Source organism: Phoxinus phoxinus, assembly GCF_949152265.1.
Source record: "Phoxinus phoxinus genome assembly, chromosome: 20".
Lineage (NCBI taxonomy): Eukaryota > Metazoa > Chordata > Actinopteri > Cypriniformes > Leuciscidae > Phoxinus > Phoxinus phoxinus.
In genome coordinates, this window is record NC_136895.1 from 4,553,101 (window position 1) to 4,576,867 (window position 23,767).

The 23,767-nt window shown below is 39.1% G+C and overlaps 1 long non-coding RNA gene across 1 annotated transcript; it reads right to left on the bottom strand.

The window, feature by feature from the left end:
- Positions 1 to 21,012: 21,012 nt before the first annotated feature.
- LOC306988604 lies at positions 21,013 to 22,973 on the bottom strand. The gene is made up of 3 exons (XR_013795451.1): positions 22,954 to 22,973; positions 22,539 to 22,593; positions 21,013 to 21,561 (listed from the first exon to the last, which is right to left on the bottom strand). It is a non-coding gene; the product is annotated as an uncharacterized lncRNA (long non-coding RNA).
- Between the last annotated feature and the right edge of the window lie 794 nt (positions 22,974 to 23,767).

A 23,767-nucleotide genomic window follows, 5' to 3' on the forward strand; every position in this document is an offset into this window, starting at 1 on the left:
GGCTGAGCGCACAAATCACTAAATATTTAGTAGTCATGCAAACGTATTCAGATTTAGCATATTAATGACGCATTCACCTCATAAATCATGACACACTGCTCCAGACCAGGAAAGTGCTAACTTACAAGTTCAAGTGCAGGCTTTTAACATTAAAGGCTTTTAAAATGAAAAAGTATCGGATCGAAATGTGCAGTCTTGCCCACCAACATCAACCCGAATCGCCCACTGACTGACGTTACTACTTTCTACTCAAGGACTTCGACAGAAATGTAGTGGAGTAAACTAAACAGTACAATATTTGTCTTTCAAATGTAGTGAAGTTCAAGTAAATGTTTCCAGAAAAAATTCCTCCACCTCTGATTTTCACATTAGTATTAATGTTGTTACCTGTGTACTCCGGTCCATCCGTTAGGCTGCATGTGGCGTTTCTGTCAAATAACGCGCTGGTCGATAGTTTAGGGCAATATAACATTTGATCCATGTTGATACTGTTTGTAAACTATATTTCACCGTGTCTATAAAACTGCGTGTTTGCTCTACAAATGAGTAGTATAGAGAATAGACGCTCCCCGCCTGTGACGTCACATGATGACCCGCGATTCGAAATGGCGTCCGCCATCAATTCGCAAGACCCCCGAATTTCTAACGGCTGTAACTCACGACCCAGACCACCCAGATCCTTGCGGGAGAGCTCGTTGGAAAGGGCCCGTCCTCACCTAGCCTCGATCCGAGTGTGGTGCGATTTGGCCCGGGCATTCCAGAGATATACGCCAAAAAAATATATGTATTTGAACGGGCATAACTCCCGGCCCCAATCGTCCGAAAACCCCGGGATGGTCTCGTTCAACAGGGCTCCTCGAGCACTCTCTATGCTCTGAGTTTCAGAATTTTTCGCCTTCTTGTTCCCGGGATATAAGTGAAAAACCTAATTCCCATTCATTCATTCACTTCAACGGTAAGATGGAGGCTGTAATATCGCTGTTGTCCAACAGAGGGAGCAGCAGGATTAGATATTTTAATCTTTTTACCCGCTTTCATCATTGGCTAACAAACAAATGTTTAAAGCTATGATGGACTGGTAGCCTAACCCAGCAAACATGCCAGTGCGGGTTTTCTGTGGGACAGTGTGGGCTAGGGCAAACCCTTTGGGGCCCAGTGGGCTTTCTGTGGGCAAGCCACCACTTAGTTAAATCATGGTTTTAAGATTTGCTCAGGGTTAATCAAACTATTTCAACAATCCCGTAAAATGTCATAAATGTTATTTCATTAAACAGTCCATCCCATACTTAACTAAACCTGCACACAGTCAACAAGATAGCAAGACAAATACGACCTTTACCTGTTTGCTTGCAGCTGTTCCCAGACAGACTGATAAAGTCAGGCAGACCAGTACATTACAGAAGTTTAAACACCATTAGACTATTAGTCCCCCCAAAAAATCACAGCACTTATATACCCCTTCCCACCCTGCTGAAAAAAACAATAGAAACCATTACAGAAATGCTAATGGATTCCACTACAAAACCATTACAAACCATCAGCCGTTAACCATTAAAACCATTACGGAATGGTGTCCATTACGTAGTGTGTTTTGGGCCATATTCCATTAGGATCTATTGGTTTGTATTGGTTTCCATTAAAAATTTGTATTGGTCATGATTTGAATATTTAATGGTTTCATTACAAATTTGTATTGGTCATGAATTGTACATATTTAATGGTTTCCATTACAGTTTGTATTGGTCATGATTTGTACATATTTAATGGTTTCCATTACAGTTTGTATTGGTCATGATTTGTACATATTTAATGGTTTCCATTACAATTTTGTATTGGTTCTGACATGGCTTCAATACAAATTTGTATTGGTCTTGATTTGCACATATTTAATGGTTTCTGTTGTGGAAATTTACTCAATATTAAAACCTGGATGAAGGAGACAAAGTCGATTCTCAAGAGATTAAACAAAGTATTTTATTTCATGCATGAAATAAGACGTTCAACATACAGACAGCGTCTGATATGAGAAGGTCTATGGCATTCTCACACAGAGAGCATCTGACATGAGAAGGCGAAGGCTAGTCCCTTTCGCCAAGGTTATATACCCTAACACACCCTGTGTAAAAATCCTTTGTTACCCTAAATGGAGATGTCTTAGCTCATTATCTCATGTCCAACCCAAATTCTAACTGGTCTGAGCAACGTCATGTCTGCAAAAGTTTCCTGTTGTTAGCTGCTGCTCTTGTTCACACATCTTGTCTATCTTTAGTTCGATCAAAGCTGCGCACACATTTTTCACACTTATAGTCTTTTGCCTTCACATGACCCAGTTGAACATTTTGTTCCTTCAAGCTTGTTAACTTATGCATTTCTGGTTACATATTTTATTATTGTGCTTTAGCTTATATGATTATATTCCTTTAAATGCTTATGAGTAAATGAAAGTTCAACGTTAATACAAGTTGTACCCATACAAAAGCAAAAGAAACACATCTAAATGTAAAATTTCCATAACAATCCCCCATATGTTCATTCAAAGAACATACACACAATTTTACATTTACTCTTCCATAATCATAGTAATTCACAACAGGTACATTTTTCCATGGTTACTTAATTTCCTAGTCAAACTCATGTTCGCTCTTGTTCTCATAATCCTCATCATCATCAGCCACTAACACCTTAACTTCGTCCTCTGGTGCTCTACTTATCACTGTTGTGTATTCCCCTGGACTCATTCTCACCATTGTTACAGTCACTGCCTTAGCAGTGATTCCAGAAATACAATTCATTAAACATGGAATCATTAAAAGAAAAATCAAAATGAAAATCAAACATCCGATTGGCATAATGGTACTTATTAACAATTTCGTCCACCCCTGCAGGCCCAAGAACCAATTATCTAGTGAAGATTACATTTCATCTGGAGTGGCTATGGCCATTTTCATGTGTTCTATTATGTCTGATACATTTTGATAGACGTCAGTCAAATTAAAACAACAAGAGGTTCCTAACATTTTGCATATTTTCAAATAAACCTCCTACATCTAAAAGTCCTGGATAACAGCACCCCATCCATTTCTTAGGAAGGGTGTGCACATACTGTTCAAGCTGTTGTCTCTCCGAGACATTTGTCGTCACCTGGACATGTGATATTTGTACCATTAGATGTTATACATTTGTTATTATTCATGATTATCGTAGTTTTACAGTGTGCTGTACCAGCCATTATTGCCCCTTGTTGGGTCCCTAATTTACATAAACATACGTCGCCTAATTGCGCTTTCACTGCCCATACCCTGTCAAAGTCTCTAGTGCTGTGTTCTGATGGGTTCTGGCATTTGACTTTCTTTGGAGATAATTTGATTTCTATAGAATTTTCACATTCAGTAATTTCTACATAGTACATGGAATTAGCCCTATTAATTCTCCTAAATTTTCAGTGATTTCTTCTAATTCCAAAAACTCTGGCATCACTCTAATATTCTAATTTAATCACCCTGAAGTGAGACATACCCCGCCTTGGTCAATAGACCCTCTCTGATAGCATCCTGATTACCTCCGTACACATATTGCCCTTGACATGGATCCTTACAAAAATACATGGTCTTACCCCATTTTCCCTTTGTCATTTTCACCTCTATATGCTATCATCTCGTGCTAGGCTTACAGCCACACTAATTAAGAGGATAAGATTTAGTGACCTATTGCCACACATTACAACCTTGTCAGGCGAGAAAATGTTCTTGTTTGAACGATATCAGTCCCGTTTCTCGATGTATTTTTGGTCTCAGGGCAGGTCTAGTTGATATGATCAGACAGGTTATTTCAATGCCCACGCCGTTAAAGTTCCACAAAGTCCTTGATACAGTTCTGACCACTCCTAAAATTGCACAATCGTCTCTTACTATTGATTCGTCTGCTCTCCAGTGACGGTGGTTTTCAAATTGGTAACCTACGGGATGACACGTCTCTGGTTAGTCTGATCTCTGTTTGGCACTCGTTAGCTTTGAGTGGGATTCTTCTTCCGTTGCAGCTAGCCGCATGAGCTGATGCTTCTCGACTTTCACCGCATTTTGAGTTGTCAGCAAAACCTGGAATGGTCCCTGCCACCTTTTCGCCTTCCAATGCTTTCGTCTCAGATCCTTTATCAACACGAACTCTCCTCGGAAGCTGTGCAGGGCCGTCTCAGCTGGCTCTGCAACTGCTGCCTGGACCTGTTTTGAGATATCACAGAACACCTTATCCAGCTCAACACAATATTGCAACATGTCATGCTCACAAATAGTGGTGTCAGGCAATGTTCGAGGATTTCGTGCCTCCCAGTCCATCTGAGGTGGGCGAGCAAACAGAATCTCAAATGATGAGAGCTGTGCGCGTCCCCTCTTTCTCATTCTCATGTAAGTTAGCTCCTCCCGCTTCCGGATGTACCCAGGAATGCTTCAACTGCTGAAATTGCACTGTTTACAAAATGTGAACCATTGTCACTTAATAATTTTTCAGGATTTGAAAATTCCCATGGTGGGACAATTTCTTGTAGGAATAGTTTTGCCATTCCTTTTGAATCTGCCTTTGTTGTTGGCATGGCTTCTACCCATTCTGAAAACATGTCGACTGCCACTACGCAGTATCTCTTTTTGTCAGATTTTGATAATTCAATATAATCGAGCATTACATTTGAGAATGGTCTCTGCGGCCTGGGATGCCCCCCTGTCTCATTGCCTGACCCCTCCCCACATTGTTAATACCACAAATCAAACATCTGCTGCAAAAATCTGCTGCCACTGTGGAAAAAACTTTGGTAAATCAGTTATTTTGCATAATAGTAAACATCTCCATTTGTTTCTGGGGCCCCATTGTCCATTTTTCCATTCACGGCCTGCCTTCTTCCATTTCTCTTTATCATAGGCAGAAGCGTTGTTGTTGTTGCATCGCTTCTGTCACCTAGTTCCTCATTCAGCTGTATTGCTATGGTTATCTGAACAGGAAGTCGAGCTACAGCCTTCGCTGCTAAACTCTGACACCCTGTTTTCCTTAGAAACGTCATCACTACCCGAAGTATGAGCCTGGCACTTACAAACTGCCACTTCCTTTTTAGTGGATACTGCATTTTATTTTGCCTATTTTCAGATTTAGGCTTTATTTTAATCGGCTCACAATCTGCAATCAGACCTACATAATTTTTATCTATTTTTTTTTTTTTTATCAGTAGCCCATAAACATTTTGGAAACTCTCTCCAACCCGTCTGTTATGACAGGGAGTTGTGTTAAACTCAGTCTGTTTAGTTTCACTTCCTCATCCAACACTGTGACTGCTCTCAAACTTCTGTGTTTTCATGACATGGCTATTTTTGGTACCTTCATTTTGGCAGATCATTCTTTTTTTTTTTTTGATCTATTATGACCCAGTCGGTCAGTTCATGGCACCTGGCCATGAAGGGACCCGCGTCACGCCATTCAGCCTTCACTGGTTTGGCCAGCGATATGAGGCTTGTGCATTTTCCATGTCATAAAACACTGTCTGTTTGTCAGTCAATTTCACATTCAAAACACACCATTGGTCAGTCCCATACACATAGTCAGTCGTCACAATTTCTATGTCAACATTATCAATGTCAACATTAAATCATCGCTGCGCATATTCATCATCATGATCAGTGCTTACATGAGAAGTGCAATGTAAATCTGAGTCTCTCATAGATTCAGAAGATGGCAACACTCTGTCATGAGCCGCTTTGTGGTCAGACATGTGTCAGAAATTTGCCATTCATATACAAACAGAGAAAAATCCTCTGTGCTTTCAGTTTCATGCGTCATTCTCATGTCAGCTGATAAGCCCTGATCACCACAGTAAACAAAAACACCCTACTTACAAAGTAAATCCCTTCGCATTAAATTCACTGGGCATAACTTAGTAATTTAAAAAACAATGCACATTATTATTTTATTTTTCCCCTTCAATTAAACACTCAAGTGTTTTCGAATATGGTTCTATGACCACATGACCAGTTGCACTTCTGGAAGAAGTCGTCTTCCCAGATAGTGGAACTGGTTTTTCAAACTTTGTCGCTTTAATTACCAAATTGGAAGCTCCCGTGTCAAGCAGAAATAGTAAAGATACGTCATTAACAGTCATTTCTATCAAGGGTAAAGAAAAATTAGCCTTATAGAAAAACCCTAGCAAGCAAGTCTTCATTGCATAGAGCATAATCAGAAAATAAAGGTAAATTATACTCATCTGCTGGAGAGACAGGAACCCCGTCGCTCACCCCCTCCTCCTCCCTTCAATCCGCCTGACTCCCGCCTTCGCCGTGTGGGCAATCATTATACCAATGTCCTTTAAGTCCACATTTGAAACATTTGTCTGGATCATAGGGCTCTTGGCGTTGTTGTTGACAGTTTGGTCCTTTTCCACGACCACGTCCTCTGCCTCCTCCTCTGCCATTGCCTCTCTGGTTCTGTTGGTGATGGGTGGAGTCGTTGTTGCCCATATACACACCTTGCATTGTCACCAGGGCCAACATGAGGTCTTTGTCTTGCTTGGCTGCGTTGATTTTTCACTGCACTTTCATGATGTCTTCATGATGTTTTGCGTGTCGTCTCATTTCTGCTGTGGAGGCCATTGCCATCCGACACAGCTCTTTTGAATTGCTTTTGAAATGTCACTGTCCAATCCATCCAAGAACAAAGTCTTTACTTTCATTTTCTGGAGGGCTGCAGAGCGGTGGTATGGTTCTTTGTGTGGTGCGTTAGGAACTGCTTGACCCCGTCCTTCTGCCTCGGCTGCTGGAATCTGGTTAGGATTGCGAGGAGGTGGAAGATGAGCCGGATACATCCTGTCCTCCTATCTTATTCTCACAAAACAAAAACAAACAAAAAAACAATGCCATTATAGGGAGAAGAAGAAACAATGTCAGACGTCATTTTTCAAAGATACGTCATTTTTAAGATTGCATAATGCGTTTCTCTATGTGTCTTGTCTTTCCTCTTGACAACGTGAGTAGACCAATTTTGCTTTTGTTTTTGTCAAATGTGACACGCTTAAACCCCCATTGAACCCATATTGCTCTTTTAAATACGGCACATATTCATGATACCAAATTCCTATTGCTTTGTCCATTATTTTTTATGAACCCTTCGAGAAATCAACCTGTTCTCCATCCTTCTTTTTTGAATTTTCGTTACACATTTTTACTTAGACAATTTTGTTTGTTCAATTTCCCTATATTAATTAATTTTATTAATCCATATTTGCGTATTTTTATTTATTATTTTATTACTTTATATTTACCTATAAATTTTCCTCTTTCCTTCTTCTTAATCAACAGTATTTATATTTGCGTATTTAAATATTTTCCCCCGCGTGGTCACCACGCACTATATTTACTGTGTTAATTCTTCTCTCAGCGTGGCCACCACGACATGCCTAAATTCGTCAATCTAGGACTTTCAAAATTGCCTGTCTCCGTCGATGCAGGTCTTTCCCAAACAAGTGCCTCCTCTAATGTCCGAACCTTCGAACGAGCACCTTGTCTGGTGTTTGAGAAATTTTCTATCAGACCTATTCTCAAAACTCTGGCCCTTTTAGAGAAGAATTAACACATGGCATTTGAGAACTTACTTTTAGGCTTATTCTCAAACCCTGTTTGGAAACGCTTATTCCAAAACTCTGACCCTTTTAGAAAAAATATTCAATACGCAAATAATTTTCTTATCCACCATGTGAATAATTTAAATTTTCTCTCACCGTCTTGTGAGTCTCACTGTCTGTGAGTTCTTGGAATTGCGTCCACCTAGGTCGTCGTGAGGAGTTGAACAATTCTCTTTCCTCAAGCTTGAGGATATTGAGCCGTAGAGTGTTCTCTCGGGATGGCCAGTCAACTGTTCCCCTCACGACGATCATCGGTTTTGCAATCGCATCCTCGTCGCCATTTGTTGTGGAAATTTACTCAATATTAAAACCTGGATGAAGGAGACAAAGTCGATTCTCAAGAGATTAAACAAAGTATTTTATTTCATGCATGAAATAAGACGTTCAACATACAGACAGCGTCTGATATGAGAAGGTCTATGGCATTCTCACACAGAGAGCATCTGACATGAGAAGGCGAAGGCTAGTCCCTTTCGCCAAGGTTATATACCCTAACACACCCTGTGTAAAAATCCTTTGTTACCCTAAATGGAGATGTCTTAGCTCATTATCTCATGTCCAACCCAAATTCTAACTGGTCTGAGCAACGTCATGTCTGCAAAAGTTTCCTGTTGTTAGCTGCTGCTCTTGTTCACACATCTTGTCTATCTTTAGTTCGATCAAAGCTGCGCACACATTTTTCACACTTATAGTCTTTTGCCTTCACATGACCCAGTTGAACATTTTGTTCCTTCAAGCTTGTTAACTTATGCATTTCTGGTTACATATTTTATTATTGTGCTTTAGCTTATATGATTATATTCCTTTAAATGCTTATGAGTAAATGAAAGTTCAACGTTAATACAAGTTGTACCCATACAAAAGCAAAAGAAACACATCTAAATGTAAAATTTCCATAACATTTCCATTACAGTTTGTACTGGTTTTGATTTGTATGTTTAATGGTAGCTGCTAGTAATTAGGCCATTACTTATAGTTTTGAATTAATTAATTTGAATTATTACTACAAAACTGGTTTTGTCCTTACTGCTGAAAAACCCCTCAAGAATATAATATAATGTTAATTAATATAAACTGCACACCAACTTTTCAATAGCTAACAACACCTGAAATCAAAATTAAATACAGGATTAAGACCTTTTTTTCTCAACCCAGCTGGAAATGAAGATCTGACACAAAACAGTAACATTACATTTTTATTACTTAATGTATTATAGAAATACAAGAACTGTGAATTGTGTTTGAATTGTGGCTTCACTGTGTTCACCTCACTGACCTGCAAAAAGAAGGAGAATTCATTAGGGCAATGTACCGTACCTCTTAAACCACATTACCAGTACATGAGTACATGAAATTATCCATACATTATATATTTATGGTCTCAAAGAAGTTGCAAGAACTTGGTTGTTGACAAACCATCCTCATGCCTAAAATCATCCAACATCTTTGAATATACTTAGAGCAAATTCAAGATCTTGACAGCTGTGAACTTTCTCCATTAGTCATGTCATGTTCATAGCATGACAGTCATCTGTTATTTAACCTTCTCCAGGGGCCTCATTTATAAACGTTGCGTACGCACAAAAGAAGGCGTACGCCGCTCTCTACGCAATAATTGGTATTTATAAAAAGCAAACTTCACGGGAAAATGTGCGGTCCTTCACGCAAGCTCTGACCCAGGCGTACGCACACAAACGGGTGTAATGAGAAATGGCGACACCGTCGGCAGATGGAAGAAACACGTGAAAGTGTGTGAAACTGTAGACCGCTGTGTAAAATAAATGGCAATACTGCCTCTCATAAATAACATGAAGACTTCACAAAACAAGTCTTACAATTAACAGCCTACATGAACACCCGTTCGATCGATCTGCAGTGTAACAAACAAAATCAAACGAAAATGACAACAGAAATGCAAATGAACACATATGCAAAAAGAAAAGTGAAATATGTTCTGCAATAATATTGACATGTTATGCAATTCATCCTCATAAATAATATGGTAAACAGAACGAAATAATGTACAAAACTGATATTCTCGTCAATGTGTCCGTCTGGCGGAGCAGATATAGATGCAATTATAGACAGATAATTAGGGAGATAGATAGATAGATAGATAGATAGATAGATAGATAGATAGATAGATAGATAGATAGATAGATAGATAGATAGATAGATAGATAGATAGATAGATAGATAGATAGATAGATAGATAGATAGATGTATTAATTGTCCATTTGGGAAAGTTGTTTTTATAGTAAAAATTTCTTCATCAGCTACGGAATCATGGTATTCATGCATATGCCTTTAGTTTGTTTACGTATGACGTATGTCTCAACCATTCAGAAAGCTGCAAGAAATGACATTTGCACTGAACTATTTCGAACGTAGATTATAACCGACATCTGTAGCTTGTCAGATGCAATTAAATGGATGGAAATAAAATGCCCCATCTCAATGCGTAATGACGCACAATGGCTGATCTTGTCCGAACATTTCTTTTTTATTTCGGCCACGGTCCGAGGTTGTGAGGCAACAGCATTTACGGCGTCTACAACCTTTTGCCACTCAAGTGCCTTTTTGGCATTAGTAATGCCCACACTGTGCCCTCAAAACAACATCTCCTCTTTTCCTCCTCGCCAACGATAACTTCTACTTCACATTGAGTGAAGTTACGGTTTTTTTATTTCCTCTCTGTGTTTGCCATGATTTCGCAATCGATGAATATTAACCTGTGGGCGTTTCACGGACTATTTATGGGCAACTAGGGGCGTGACATGAAGCCGCAAAAGCTGCGCTACATTTAGAATTGATTGTGATTTATTAAGGGAAAGCTGCGTAGGATGTGCGTGCGCACGGTTTTATAAATCCGAATATTTCTGTGCGTACGCACGTCCTATGTTTCATCCGTACGCCACTTCTGACGCAAATCCTACGCAAAGTTTTATAAATGAGGCCCCTGGTGTAGGTTTTAAATTATGATACAGCTCCACTCATGTACCGCTCACACTCGCTGGAAAAGCAAAGTCGAATTACAAAAGCAATTAGTAATTACAATTAGTCGTAAAACAAAAATAACGACTTTATTCTTATTGACTCTTCATTTTCTTCTCTGTGTGCCTTTGAGTGAGTTCACGTAGTGTTATGCCTGGTTCAGATTACACTATTTTTTTGTCTGTTACGATAGTCACTGTGTCAGATTACGCGATTTTGACTCGTAAAATCTTGTCGTGTCGTGGATAAGAAACATGTCATACTACACTTTGCTTTCCGACCAGCCATCGCGTGCCGTCTCTCACACACACACACACTCACTCGCACACATACATACGCACACATGCTCACTCACTCACATACATACGCACACATGCTCACTCACACACACACACAAACGCACACAAAGACTCACTCTCGCTCACTCACTAGCGCACACACGCGCTCGCGCTCACTCACTCACACACACACACACATACACAAAGACTCACTCTCGCTCACTCACTAGCGCACACACGCACTCTCTTGCACTCACTCACTCACACATGCTCACGTCACGCGCACACACTCACTCACTCTCGCTCACCTATTAGCGATCACACACACACACACACACTCTCACTCGTCATGGAGGACCGGAAAAAAATTAAACATGCTAGTCTTTTTGTCGTGATGTCGTGAAGCATCACAGACACGACATAGGTTGTCGCCCACTATGACACACTATACGAGATGAAACGATCGAATCTTGCGTCCCGACGGCCGTTGTCGTTTACGAATCTCCACGACACCCTACGTCAAACGAATCGTGCCAAAATCGGGCTAAAATCGTGTAATCTGAACCAGGCATTACACGTCAGAACGTAGGCTCAGCATCACATGCATGACCAGCGTTGGCAAATAGTGAGGCTACGTTCTGACGTACAACACAGAAGCGCTGTGCTGTAACACTACGTGAAAATGAAGAGTTGAATAAAGTCGTTATTTTATGTTTTTTCTCGTCGCTTGATAAAACGGTGGTTTTTAATGGTTGAGCGAGCCACTGTAGTCACTTGGACTATTTTAAACATCGTCTTACTTTCTGGGCTGGCAAGTTTCAATTACAATAGAAGCCTATGGAGGAGTGAGACTTTACAGTTTTTCTCAGTCGCTTTGGTGCATTTCTCACGTCACTATTTACATTTGCACAACAGTTAATGCAGTTCTCAAAACAATTAGTACAAACTGCAAAACCTAGTTGATAACCTGCAAAAGCGTGTCACTTGCTCAAAATGGATCGCTCATTCCTCAAAAGCAAGTATTCATGTCAATGAAAGTGTCAGTGTCATCAAGATGAAAAGTCTTGACACCATTGCTTATGAACAAGATAGTCAAATGGCTTTGTCATGTTTTCATTATGACAGTTTACTCTGTAAATGTTTTCCAATGCAAAAAAGTCAGATATTGGTGACACTACCTGAAAATGCTCAAGACAGCACTATATACTATTTGCACAGCCATTTGAAAAATAGAGTAAAGTTACACATTACTGTATTTAGTGAGGTAACTACAAGACACTGAATGTTTCACATTTTTACTGCATATGCTCTTTGCAATTCTAATTTGTTCACAGCATTGTGCAAAAGAAAAAATACACCCTTATTTACAACAAACATAAACTCCCTTTGGGTAGAGCTGTGCACAACTGTAAACTATACTGCTGTACATATTGGAACTGAACATACAACATACATAGTACTGTAATCATTCATGCACATCCAGACGTTCCCCTCTGTCTGGCCACATAATTTCATCATCACAACGAATATCATCTCTTGCAATGCAATCCAAAACAACAACATGCTTGCTCAGATGGTCTCCAGTTAGACCCCTCTCATTCTCAGGGATTATGTCCCTGTAAAGAGTGTCTAACAAAGTCAGCAGATGTTTCATTGTGAGGCCGTGATTGACAACATTTGTACCCCTGTTGTACCCCTAACATTTGTACCACAATTGATCCACAATTGTACCCCTGATTTCATCAGGGATCCGCCTATGTACTTGGCCTCTTCTTCCCCTTCCCCGTCCCCGTCCTGCACCGCACTCGCACCCGCACCCTCACCCCTCTTCCACGAGGCTGGCCTTCCATTTCTGTATGAGAATGCGTTGAAATGGTACACACTATGTCCTGCTTGGTTCATATATGCTTGTAAAGTGGGGGTTTATGGGATTCAGCTCTGACAGTGATTGTAGAGAAGTGGCTTATCATTGGATGCAACTACAGTAATGCTTCACACACCCCTTCGCATCAGTGAAAGTTGAGATTCACCTAAGATAAATTGTTCAACTTAGGAGACATACAAAAATTGTTTGTCAGATTTTGACAGATTTTGACAACTAGTTCAACATTTTTGTATGTAATGACTCAAGCAATGAAAGGAGGACTATTAGTTTTATATGGAATGACTATTCAGCATTCACAAGTATAGTTAATTTTGACTGACATGACATAAGCAAATGATAATGTTAGAAAACAGCAGAGAGTTGTATGAAAGCAATTGATGCATGTCCAAAAGCATTTGCAATTTGTTCTAAGGAATGAGAAACTGCTACTATGATGTGCACACATGACTAAATGTTGTGGAGGTTGAACTAACTGTTGTGCAAATGTAAATAATGATGTGAGAAATGCACCAAAGCGACTGAGAAAAACTGTAATTAAAAAAATATTTTAATTTGTGTCCCGAAGATGAACGAAAGTCTTACGGGGAACAACATGAGGGAGAGTAATTACTGACAAAGTTTACATTTTTGGGTGAACTAACCCTTTAAAGTGTTTGAGACATGGCTTTTAATGATGAGACTTTTGTTTTTGTAATCAGGCTCTCAAAGTATGTCAAAATTTAAATTTAGATTTATTGGCCAATATATCGGTTATCGGTATCGGCCTACAGTCAAATATTGCATAAATCTATACAAATTAAAATGGATACATTTTTCATCAGTGATTATTGACTAATCAGTATGCTTGGAGTAGGGATGGGTATCATTAAGGGTTTAACAGTATTACTACTCTTACAGATACTGCTTATCAATACGGTACTTTAACAGTATTCTTATCGGTTCTTTTTGTTTTATATATATATATATATATATATATATATCAGTGATGCGCGGGTCAATGTATAAACAACCCGCACCCGACCGACGTTTTCAACTAACCCGTCCGCAACTCGGACCGCAAAAAAAAGAGAAAGAAAATATTGTACCCGACCCGCTTCCTGACCCGCGTTTTTTTAAAGTAGCTAGTAAATACTCATAGTAGCGTCATTGCCATAGACGGAGGAACTAGGAGTGCGCATTTTTCTGAATGCTGTATGATATAGCCAGTGTTTTGTAATAAAGGCTTGATTTATTCATTTATTTCGTTTCATTTTCTTAACTATTAAGATTCTGCATGTGTTTATCCAGTCTAATCGACGTGTGCGTCTCTCCCCTGACTTTCCCAACAAAAATCCTTCCCCCTCTCAGCAAATACATAAAACTGACATTACTGAGCTATATGCGTTTAAAAGTAGCCTATTAAAATGGCACAATGACATTGCTCAGTTCAACGTGTTGGGAAATCGGGCATTTTGTCCCGCGTCAGCTTTTATTCAAAAGTTAATAACGCGCTCAACATTCAAAAGGTAAATAAGGATTTCCCACGTTCATCTCTGCAGACTGAGCTCGTGCGTCATCCTCGCGCAGTTAGTCAGACAATAAAGTGTAGACCTATGTATTTCATAGAACATTGAGTCTAGTACTATATAAATGACAAAGGTTTAATTGGCATCTTTATTTCAAAGGACCCGACCGACAGCGACCCGAATATCATTAAAAATATTTTTGGATGACTCGTAACCGCGGGTGACCGCATTTTCGATCGAACCCGCGCATCACTGATATATATATATATATTAGGGCTGTCTGTTAAACGCGTTATTAACGGCGTTAACGCAAACCCATTTTAACGGCGTCAATTTTTTATCACGATTTTATTTACATTTTTATCACGCCTAGCAAACTTTGTCGTTTTTTCACATGCTTTTGCAACAACAAATAACGTTATTTAAACTACAACACCACGAGGTGAATACGAGGTGCTGCGCTTCTCGTCCGGTGTGCGACCCCCTTTAACGTTACGTTTTGAGTTGATGAATGATGAGCGCGAGTCGACGAATTGGATGCCAATAAGATTCTGAATGGAAAGTTTATTTTTAAAAAGTTGCCAAATGGTTCAATTGACAAGACCAAAGTGATCTGTGTGTTGTCGTTGTGAACTGAGCTATCATCGTCCAGTCTAAATACCACTTGATGGTCAAGCACACACACACAGCTGATGCGTTTCTACGCCCACTCGTCAACATCAGTAACGTCACCTCGTCAGTATTTCTTTCACCCTTTTATTGATGGACAGAGTTACATTGTGTGAGAGATTATTTGCTCCAAGTGAGAATGTTAGTGTGAAATTGAACAGTTTATGCCAATGTTGTTTTCAATAAAAAACATTTGCACAAAGCAAGCCGATCCACTTTTCCATGTTGATAAGAGCATTAAAATGAGAAAAATAATGGGACAAAAAGAAATCAAGAGACATTTAGAATAGATAAAAATGTGTGATTAATCACGAGTTAAATAACTATGACATTAAAGGCAAACTTAACTCTAAACCAACTTTTTTTAGTTAATGATCTGTAAGAATGGGGCTTTATTAATGCTGTTCATTGATTCGAGTAACTTTTTTGAAAGTTTTTTAATTCTACAATATATGATGTAAAAACGTCTGAGTGCTGCCCTCTTCAGGTTGAACGGTGGCTACTGCAGTTGAATTTTCCTATTGGATGTTTGCGGTGGTACGTGACGTAAGCAGGTTCCAGCTCACCACGCCCTTGGTACGAGCTACCACGCCCTTGGCAGTATAAAACCATCTTGTTTCGTCAAAACCACTGTAGCGAGTCAGGAGTTGGAATTGCGAGTATTGAAAACGATCAGGATAGAGTATTTTAGAATCTATTTAGCATAGCATTTATATAGTTATTTTGATTATTTAGTGTAGCCTAGGTAGTTAATTAGCATAGTTGTTAGTGTAGTATTGTTAGAAGCATAGTTAGTTAGTAGCATAGAATTGCATCAGTTAGGATAGGATAGATTAGGAGTCAGGCTCTGACCAGGGGTTTAGTTACCCTTTAATGCGATTAATCACGATTAAATATTTTAATCGTTTGACAGCCCTAATATATATATATATATATATATATATATATATATATATATATATATTAAACAAAGATAAACAATTAAATAAAGATACACATTATATAGTCCTACACAGTGCTTTAATTTCAGGAAGGTCTACTAAATAAATAAATAATCGGCTCGGGCAGAGAAATCTGAGCTCTAAACAGGACAGAGTAACGCGGCGGATATCGCTCATATACATTTTTTTGACGACGTAGTTAAAGGGATAGTTCACTTTAAAATGAAAATTCTGTCATCATATACTCACCCTCAAGTTGTTTCAAACCTGTATGAGTTTCTTTCTTCTGCTGAACACAAAGGAAGATATTTTGAAAAATGTCAGTGACAAAACAGTTAACTGGTCCCATTGACTTCCATAGTAGAAAAAAATAAATACTATGGAAGTCAATGGGACCAGTTAACTGTTTTGTCACTGACATTTTTCAAAATATCTTCCTTTGTGTTCAGCAGAAGAAAGAAACTCATACAGGTTTGAAACAACTTGAGGGTGAGTATATGATGACAGAATTTTCATTTTAAAGTGAACTATCCCTTTAACTACGTCGTCAAAAAAATTTATATGAGCGATATCCGCACTTGTAGTAGGTGATATCCATTTTAAAGTGAACTATCCCTTTAAGGGGGATAGTTTAGAAACGGAGAATTAAAACGAATACGATCTCCGTCCACACCAGCGTTTTAGCGGCGTATTAGAATTGATCTCCGTCCACATTAAAACGACTGAAACCGCGGATCACGTGACCACTCTCCAACACTGGGCATGCGCGTGCCGGTGTAAACAGGCGCATGTAGGCAGTTAGGATTGTAAAATGCAGAATTGACTTGCACAACAGCTGCTAGCAAAGGCATCAACGTCAGTAACGCTTGTAATTCATTATTCATGTTGCAGTCACTAACGTTACGTAGTCCCGGCTGTTTTTGTATGTTTTATTCCCGGGGACGGGTCATGTGATGGGTGTCTGACGAATCAGGGAAGGATACGCCATGACTGATGACACCCAATCATAGAGCCGAGCGTGAGCCTCTGCGTCATCGTTTCTAAGTCCTCCGTTTTGACCGTCTTTACTAAAACGCCACCGTTTTGACCATCTTTACTAAAAAAACATGTGACGTCATGCGAAATTCAACGCTAATAGTTTCAAAACACGTGCTGTAAAATAATGCATTGTGATAGGTAATTTGCTCAACCAACCAGCGATTTAAACTGGATTTCCACCGGAGAAGTTTCTCCTCTTTGCCGTCTTCCGCGTGTCCATGGCGTAAAATGAGGGCGTGGGGGAGGCGGAGACGTGAATATATAGGGGCGTGTTAATCTAATGACGATCGTTTTCAGCCGCGGCATTTATCAAGAGGCAGGTATTGCGTACACCTGAATTTCAAAGGTACGCACAGCTTCATAAATCAGGCGGTGAGAGGAGTGTAAGCATAATCTTACGCCAACATATACGCCCGTTTCGACGCAAGATTGATAAATGAGAGCCAAATGTCTCTTAATTGTTCCCCACTATGTCTCTTTCCGTCCTTCGGATGAGACGTTAAACCGAGGTCCTGACTCTCTGTGGTCACTAAAAATCCCAGGATGTCTTTCGAAAGAGTAGGGGTGTAACCCCGGCATCCTGGCCAAATTTGCCCAGTGGCCTCTGTCCATCATGGCCTCCTAATCATCCTCCTATATATACTGATTGGCTTCATCACTGTCTCCTCTCCACCAGTAAGCTGGTGTGTGGTGGGCGTTCTGGCGCAATATGGCTGCCGTCGCATCATCCAAGTGGATGCTGCACATTGGTGGTGGTTGAGGAGATTACCCCCTTCTATGTAAAGCGCTTTGAGTGTCCAGAAAGGCGCTATATAAATGTAATGAATTATTATTCACTAAACATTTTTTTTTTTTACTAAATGCTCAGATTTTATAAAATTGTTGTGCATGTGATTTTTCTAGAGTAAATTTTACTGCTGAATTATCCACTAATCTAGTTTATAATAGCATTTTTGTCATAGATTATGATCATATATTATTCTGATTTGTTATTTTTCTTTATAATGAAGTTGTCTGTATTGGTTGTGTTTAACACACAAAATAGTGATTATCAGTTCAACACAGAGTTATAGAAATTCTACTTGATTTTAAAAAAAAACCTGCGCTGGTTAGGGGTGGAACGGTACACAGAAGTCACGGTTCGGTTCATACTTCGGTTCAGACATCACGGTACGGTACGAGTTCGGTACAATGGAGGGAAATCAAAACAAAAATGCAGAAGGCAATTTTTTTATTGTGCATGTCTCAGTCTGTACCACCTAGTATCATACAGTCTCTCCCATGAGCAGCTGCAACAGCCTGAAGTGTATAAAGTAAGATGTAAACAAATAAGACAACCATCTATAAAACTGAAAATAAAGCATCTCTTATTTATGTGCGGACGCACGAGCGCGATGGTGCGCGCGGCAAAAATGTTGTCATTGCGGTGTGGGTGGTCGAGCGCGTTGGGTGCACAAGGCCACAAGCGCAGTGCACGGCTTTTTAGCGTGCACGGCTCCGCATCCGAAGAAGCACGACTTCGAGCCGAATCTGGCCGAGCATGTACATCTCACCGCACCGGCACCCAGTTCTTGCGTCTAAATTAGTTGCTTACATTAACTAAATTAGCCTACAATAGCAGACAAGCCCTTTAAATAAAAATAAATGGCCATGTTTTATAAAAAGGTTCACAAAACGAAATAAAAATGTTTAGAAATTATGTAAGATAACGTTAATTTAGTGAGTGATGGGAAGTTCGGATCATTTTACTGACTAATAGCTCTTTTTATTATTATTATTATTATTATTTAGCAACAGTAGCTAGACTGCATTTTACAACAATCACTGATCGTGCTGATTCTGTCGTTAAGTATGAGTTATAGGGAGAAATGACAGCGCACTGCTGCGAAGAGAAGGCAGTTGCACTGGACAGAATGCTACTATAGTTTTTAATGGTTTACCTCAATATATTATTTTTATAATATTTGGAAGCCGAAATCTAAAATAAAATCAGACTAATATCACAGATCTAAAGTATAACCAGGCTACGTTTGAATGATTAGTTCTGTCCTCCGTCGTCCCTCATTAAGCAGGGCTGTCGTGTTGTGCGCGCTAGAAATGGATGGCGAGATAAAAAATTATTAAAAATAACGTCTTTATAGCAATAATAGTATGTGTATTTTCTTAATTTCTCCAGTACCGACAGCAGAACCTATAACGTCCGAGCTTATCGATACAGCGGTCTCTCAAAATTCAGCCCCGGGGCCCGTTTAATACCGGCTTTCGGTACCCATCCCTAGTCAGGAGTTTCTCAACTCTGGTTCTCGAAGTGCATGATAAAACGTTTTGTAAATACGGTCCCAGGTGTATTGGACCAGGTTTGGTGCTAAAGTCTATAGGACAGTGGTCCTCGAGGGCCAAAGATGAGGTCGCCTGCAATATGTTCTGAACATGACAATTCAGAGATCCAGAATGACTGGTAGATCGATCACTCACAACAGTGGTGTCCAGTCCTAGTCATGGAGGACCAATGTCCTGCAGAGTGTAGTTCCAGCCTTCCTGTAGTTTCTGTTGATCCTGAAGACTTGATCAACTGGTTCAGGTCTGCTTAACTGGAGTTGGAGCTCAATTCTGCAATCAGGACTAGATAGATGGCAATAAATACTGAATAGATAGAGGGCAAACAACATTTTAATGGTATAAACCCAATTTAAAAATTGTATTCATGAATATATACAATAACATATAAGAATGTACATGACACCACTGTACTGACAAATGCAGTATTTGATAAGTGGGTGAGGATCATCTCATTTAAGAAATTTGATACCCAAAATATTAACAGAAAACATAAGCAAAATGTTTGTCACAATACAGTTATATGGTGCAAAGAAAGTTTTTGTAAATGTCTGACAAATCTAGAATACAAAAACTGAGAATGTGTCAGTTAGTGAGTCATATGACATATATATATATATATACTTACTTAATACATACTTACAGAGCGGAACCAATTATATGATTGAACACAAGGAAAGGGGAGAAAAAGAAACAAAAATTAATATCTCAGTCAAATATTGCTTTGTATGGATGAACGGGCTGATGAAATGTATACATTCAAGAGAAATTATTATTACATTTATATTTAATGTGAATATTATTTCATGGCCTAAATGATTTACTTCAGTTACATATTTTAATATTTGATTAAATATTACAAATGGTTGATATTATTTGACAGTCATCATCATCTTTTCGGATAAATACTGTATAACCAATCACAAGAGTCCTTCTCTTTCACTCTCTCTCCCCGAGGTGCACGCGCCAGCTTGTGTGTGAGACAACGCATACAAAGTTGTGTAAAATCGCGTTAACATGATAGTAATATTAACGTTACCGTAGCTTTGTAAAAATAACTTAAAAAGCACATGTAACTTAACGTTAGCAGAAATAATAATAACGTTAACTTAACGTTAGCTGCTACATGATTTGCTGTCTGTCAGTGCCCAGTGTAACTTATCGATGCCTACCCAGCAAACATGCTTCTTTGGGACCCGAATGGGGCCCTTGCGGGCAGCCCACTGTGGGCCCAGATACCGGCGTGAAATGCGGGGCACGTGTGGGCCCCACACTATAGGGCCCAGGTGGGGCCCCAGTGGGACAGCCCAAAGTGTGGGCTGGCCCACACTAAGTAGAGTGGGCCCACAGCAAACCCCTTAGGGGCCCGTGTGGGACCATTGAGGGCACAGATACTGGCGTGAAATGCAGGGCACGTGTGGGCCCCACACTATGGGAACCAGAGTGGGCCCACAGCAAGCCCACACTGTGGGCAAAGTGTGGGTATACTGTGGGTACACTGGGTTAAGTGTGGGCATACAGTGGGTGCACTGGGAAAAGTGTGGGCTTACTGTGGGTGCACTGGGGAAAATGTGGGCATACTGCAGACAATCCACAGTGTTGTAATATACCTGTGGTATTGATAACAAACAACAAGATTAGTTTGGTTCTACTTTGCATTTGCCACAATACATGCACTTACTGAAAGTTGAAGTAGTACAGAAGTCATATGTTTCAAATAATTTCATTTATTCACATGTAAAAAATAAAATATACAATACAATACATTACCGTTCAAAAGTTTTTCAAAAAATACTTTTGAAAGAAATCCCTTCAGCCCATCAAAGCTGCATTTATTTTGATAAATAAATCAAAAAGAGTAATATTCTGAAATATTATTGCAACTTAAAATCTATTTTACAAAGTAATTTTTCCCTGGGATGTTAAAACTGAATTTTCAGTAGCTAGCATCCAGTCGTCAGCATGTAAATCGTGAAGAAAAAAAATCAGGAATGTTTGAACAGAACTGTCAAAAGAGCAGCATTTATTTTAAATAGATTTTGAGTAAAAAAAAATATATATATATATTATAAAACCACAACACATTAAGTGGATTATGAATCATCTAATAAAATAAATCAATCCCCTCGGATACCAGTAGATCTTTGCCAGATCTCCAGTCTTCTGGTTCTTCTGCTCCTTTCACCATCCCAGTCTCTTGCATTATGGAGCCATGGTTTACCACTTCGGATGCTGCAGCCTGGCTGTTTTTTTGTGTCAGCATCTAAAGGAAGAAAAGAAAAAAACAATTGAAATGTTAACCAAGGGTTATGGCTGGGTTTCCAAGGGTTAGGACATTTCCACCACAGGGAACAAAGAATCTTTTGAGAACCTCTAAATGCACTTTGACTGGAGAAACCTGAGAATAATTTAAGTTCTGGAAAAATAGTTAAAGGTGTTGTTTATTAATATTAAAAACAAATGTATGGTTATTGGTGTTGTTGAGAGAGAAACATACAGAGAGTGAACCAATTGACCTATTAGTTGGTGTTGTGGTCTACTGCATAAGTTAATCCAGAGCAGACACTTATCTCAGTTGAGATGTGGCTTGGGAAAGGGTCAAAAATACACAACGTCGCCCAGCCTCTTGGGATACCTAGTGTCGGAGTTGCATGTACCCCATGCACACCGTTTGACCATTTTAAACTTAAAATGACAAGAAAAAACATATAAAAACTAATGAAAACTGACGAACTGCAATGCATTTCAATGGACGTGGAAGCAGAGAATGTCCGAGTGTATTGGGTTAGCTATGCGCACTGTGATTGGCTCATCGCGTTTGGGGGCGTGGCTTAGCCATAGGTCAATTGAGGGCATGGTGAAATGAGAGCATGAGAACAATTTACAAAAAGTATCAACACAATGTAAAGAATAATTTTGTCAACTTGAACTCCCACTCATGTCATTCCAAACCTGCATGATTTCTTCTGTGGAAGATGAAATTTGAAAATTGAATTTTTTTTGAATGGGATCCAATGCCGTTTTCATTTTATGGACAAAACAGATTAATCATTCTTCAAAATATCTTCTTTTAAATTCCACAGAAAAAAGTAAGGAATACATTTGGAACAACGTTTTGAACAATCCCTTTAATGTATTTAAGAAATCAATAATAGCTTTAACTTGCAGCATGAATATGTCTTTTTTATTTAAAAAATTGCAAATATTGAGAATGTGTCTGACAGTCAAAAATGTACTTACACAGAAAAAGATGCAGTGACCTGTGACTGGCTGGCTCTCTTTTCGGTTTATTTAGCTGTTTGACACAATCACATTTAAGGAGAAAAGAGAGAAGACACCTGAATATTAGTCAAATATTGCATAAATCTATACAAATAAATATGTATTATTTTTTCATCAGTATTAACTAATTAATATGTCAGGAGTTCTAAACTCTGGTCCTCGAAGTGCACTGTCTTGCAGTTTATGTCCAGACCTGATCAATCTCACTCGCTCTTTTAACCAAAAGAGCTCGATTCGCTTGTTCAGGTGTGCTGGACCAGAGTTGGTGCTAAAGTCTGCAGGACAGTGGTCCTCGAGGGCCAGAGATGATATCCCTGCAATATGTTCTGAACATGATAATTCAGAGATCCAGAATGACTGCTAGATCACTTACAACAGTGGTGTCCAGTCCTGGGCTGCGTTTCCCAAAAGCATCGTAAGCCTAAGTTGATCGTAAAAACGATCGTACGACTGATCTTAATATTACGGTCTGTTTCCCAAAAGCATCATAGCTTAAGTAGCACTTGAAAATCTTCTTAGAACTACGAGTGCTCTGGAGTAATCGTACATCCACAAGTGCATCGTAAGAAGACAGATTTATGATGACACCTGCAGGACAACCGGCAGATTACACTTTTATCTAGATTTAACATAATGTTTTGATTGTACTTTATTGTACACTTTATTTTACTCGTTTTTTGTTTACATGAATTTATTAATGAAATAATTAAAAAGGGAAGAAAAAGATAGAAATACACACCTAAATTAAATGAATTAACAAAAAAAATATATAAAAGAAGTAATGTGGAAAATATGCTTCAAAGACTGTGCAATAGGGATGAATTCAAAAAAATATGTCAATGACGAAATGCCATGTATTGGCGATTTCTTGGTTGGCCATCATGTGGTCCCATGCCATCTTAGTCGTCGTTCTCCTCTTCCACCTCTTCATCTTCCTCACTGTTAAGTAAGGGCACTCTTTAATGTAATCTTTTTGAAAGGTATCTATTTTTTTTTCAGCCATTTTGTCAGTGCCTCCGCCTATGCTTTATATAGACTTGTCTTGATTGCTAATCCACAACAGATGACGATTATTAGGTTAAACGTTCAGAATAGGAATCCATATAAGGTTATATTTCAGCACTTCGCAAATGGACAGCGACTCTTAAGTAGCACATAAAACGTGTTCTTGCGCGTTCATGTTAAGT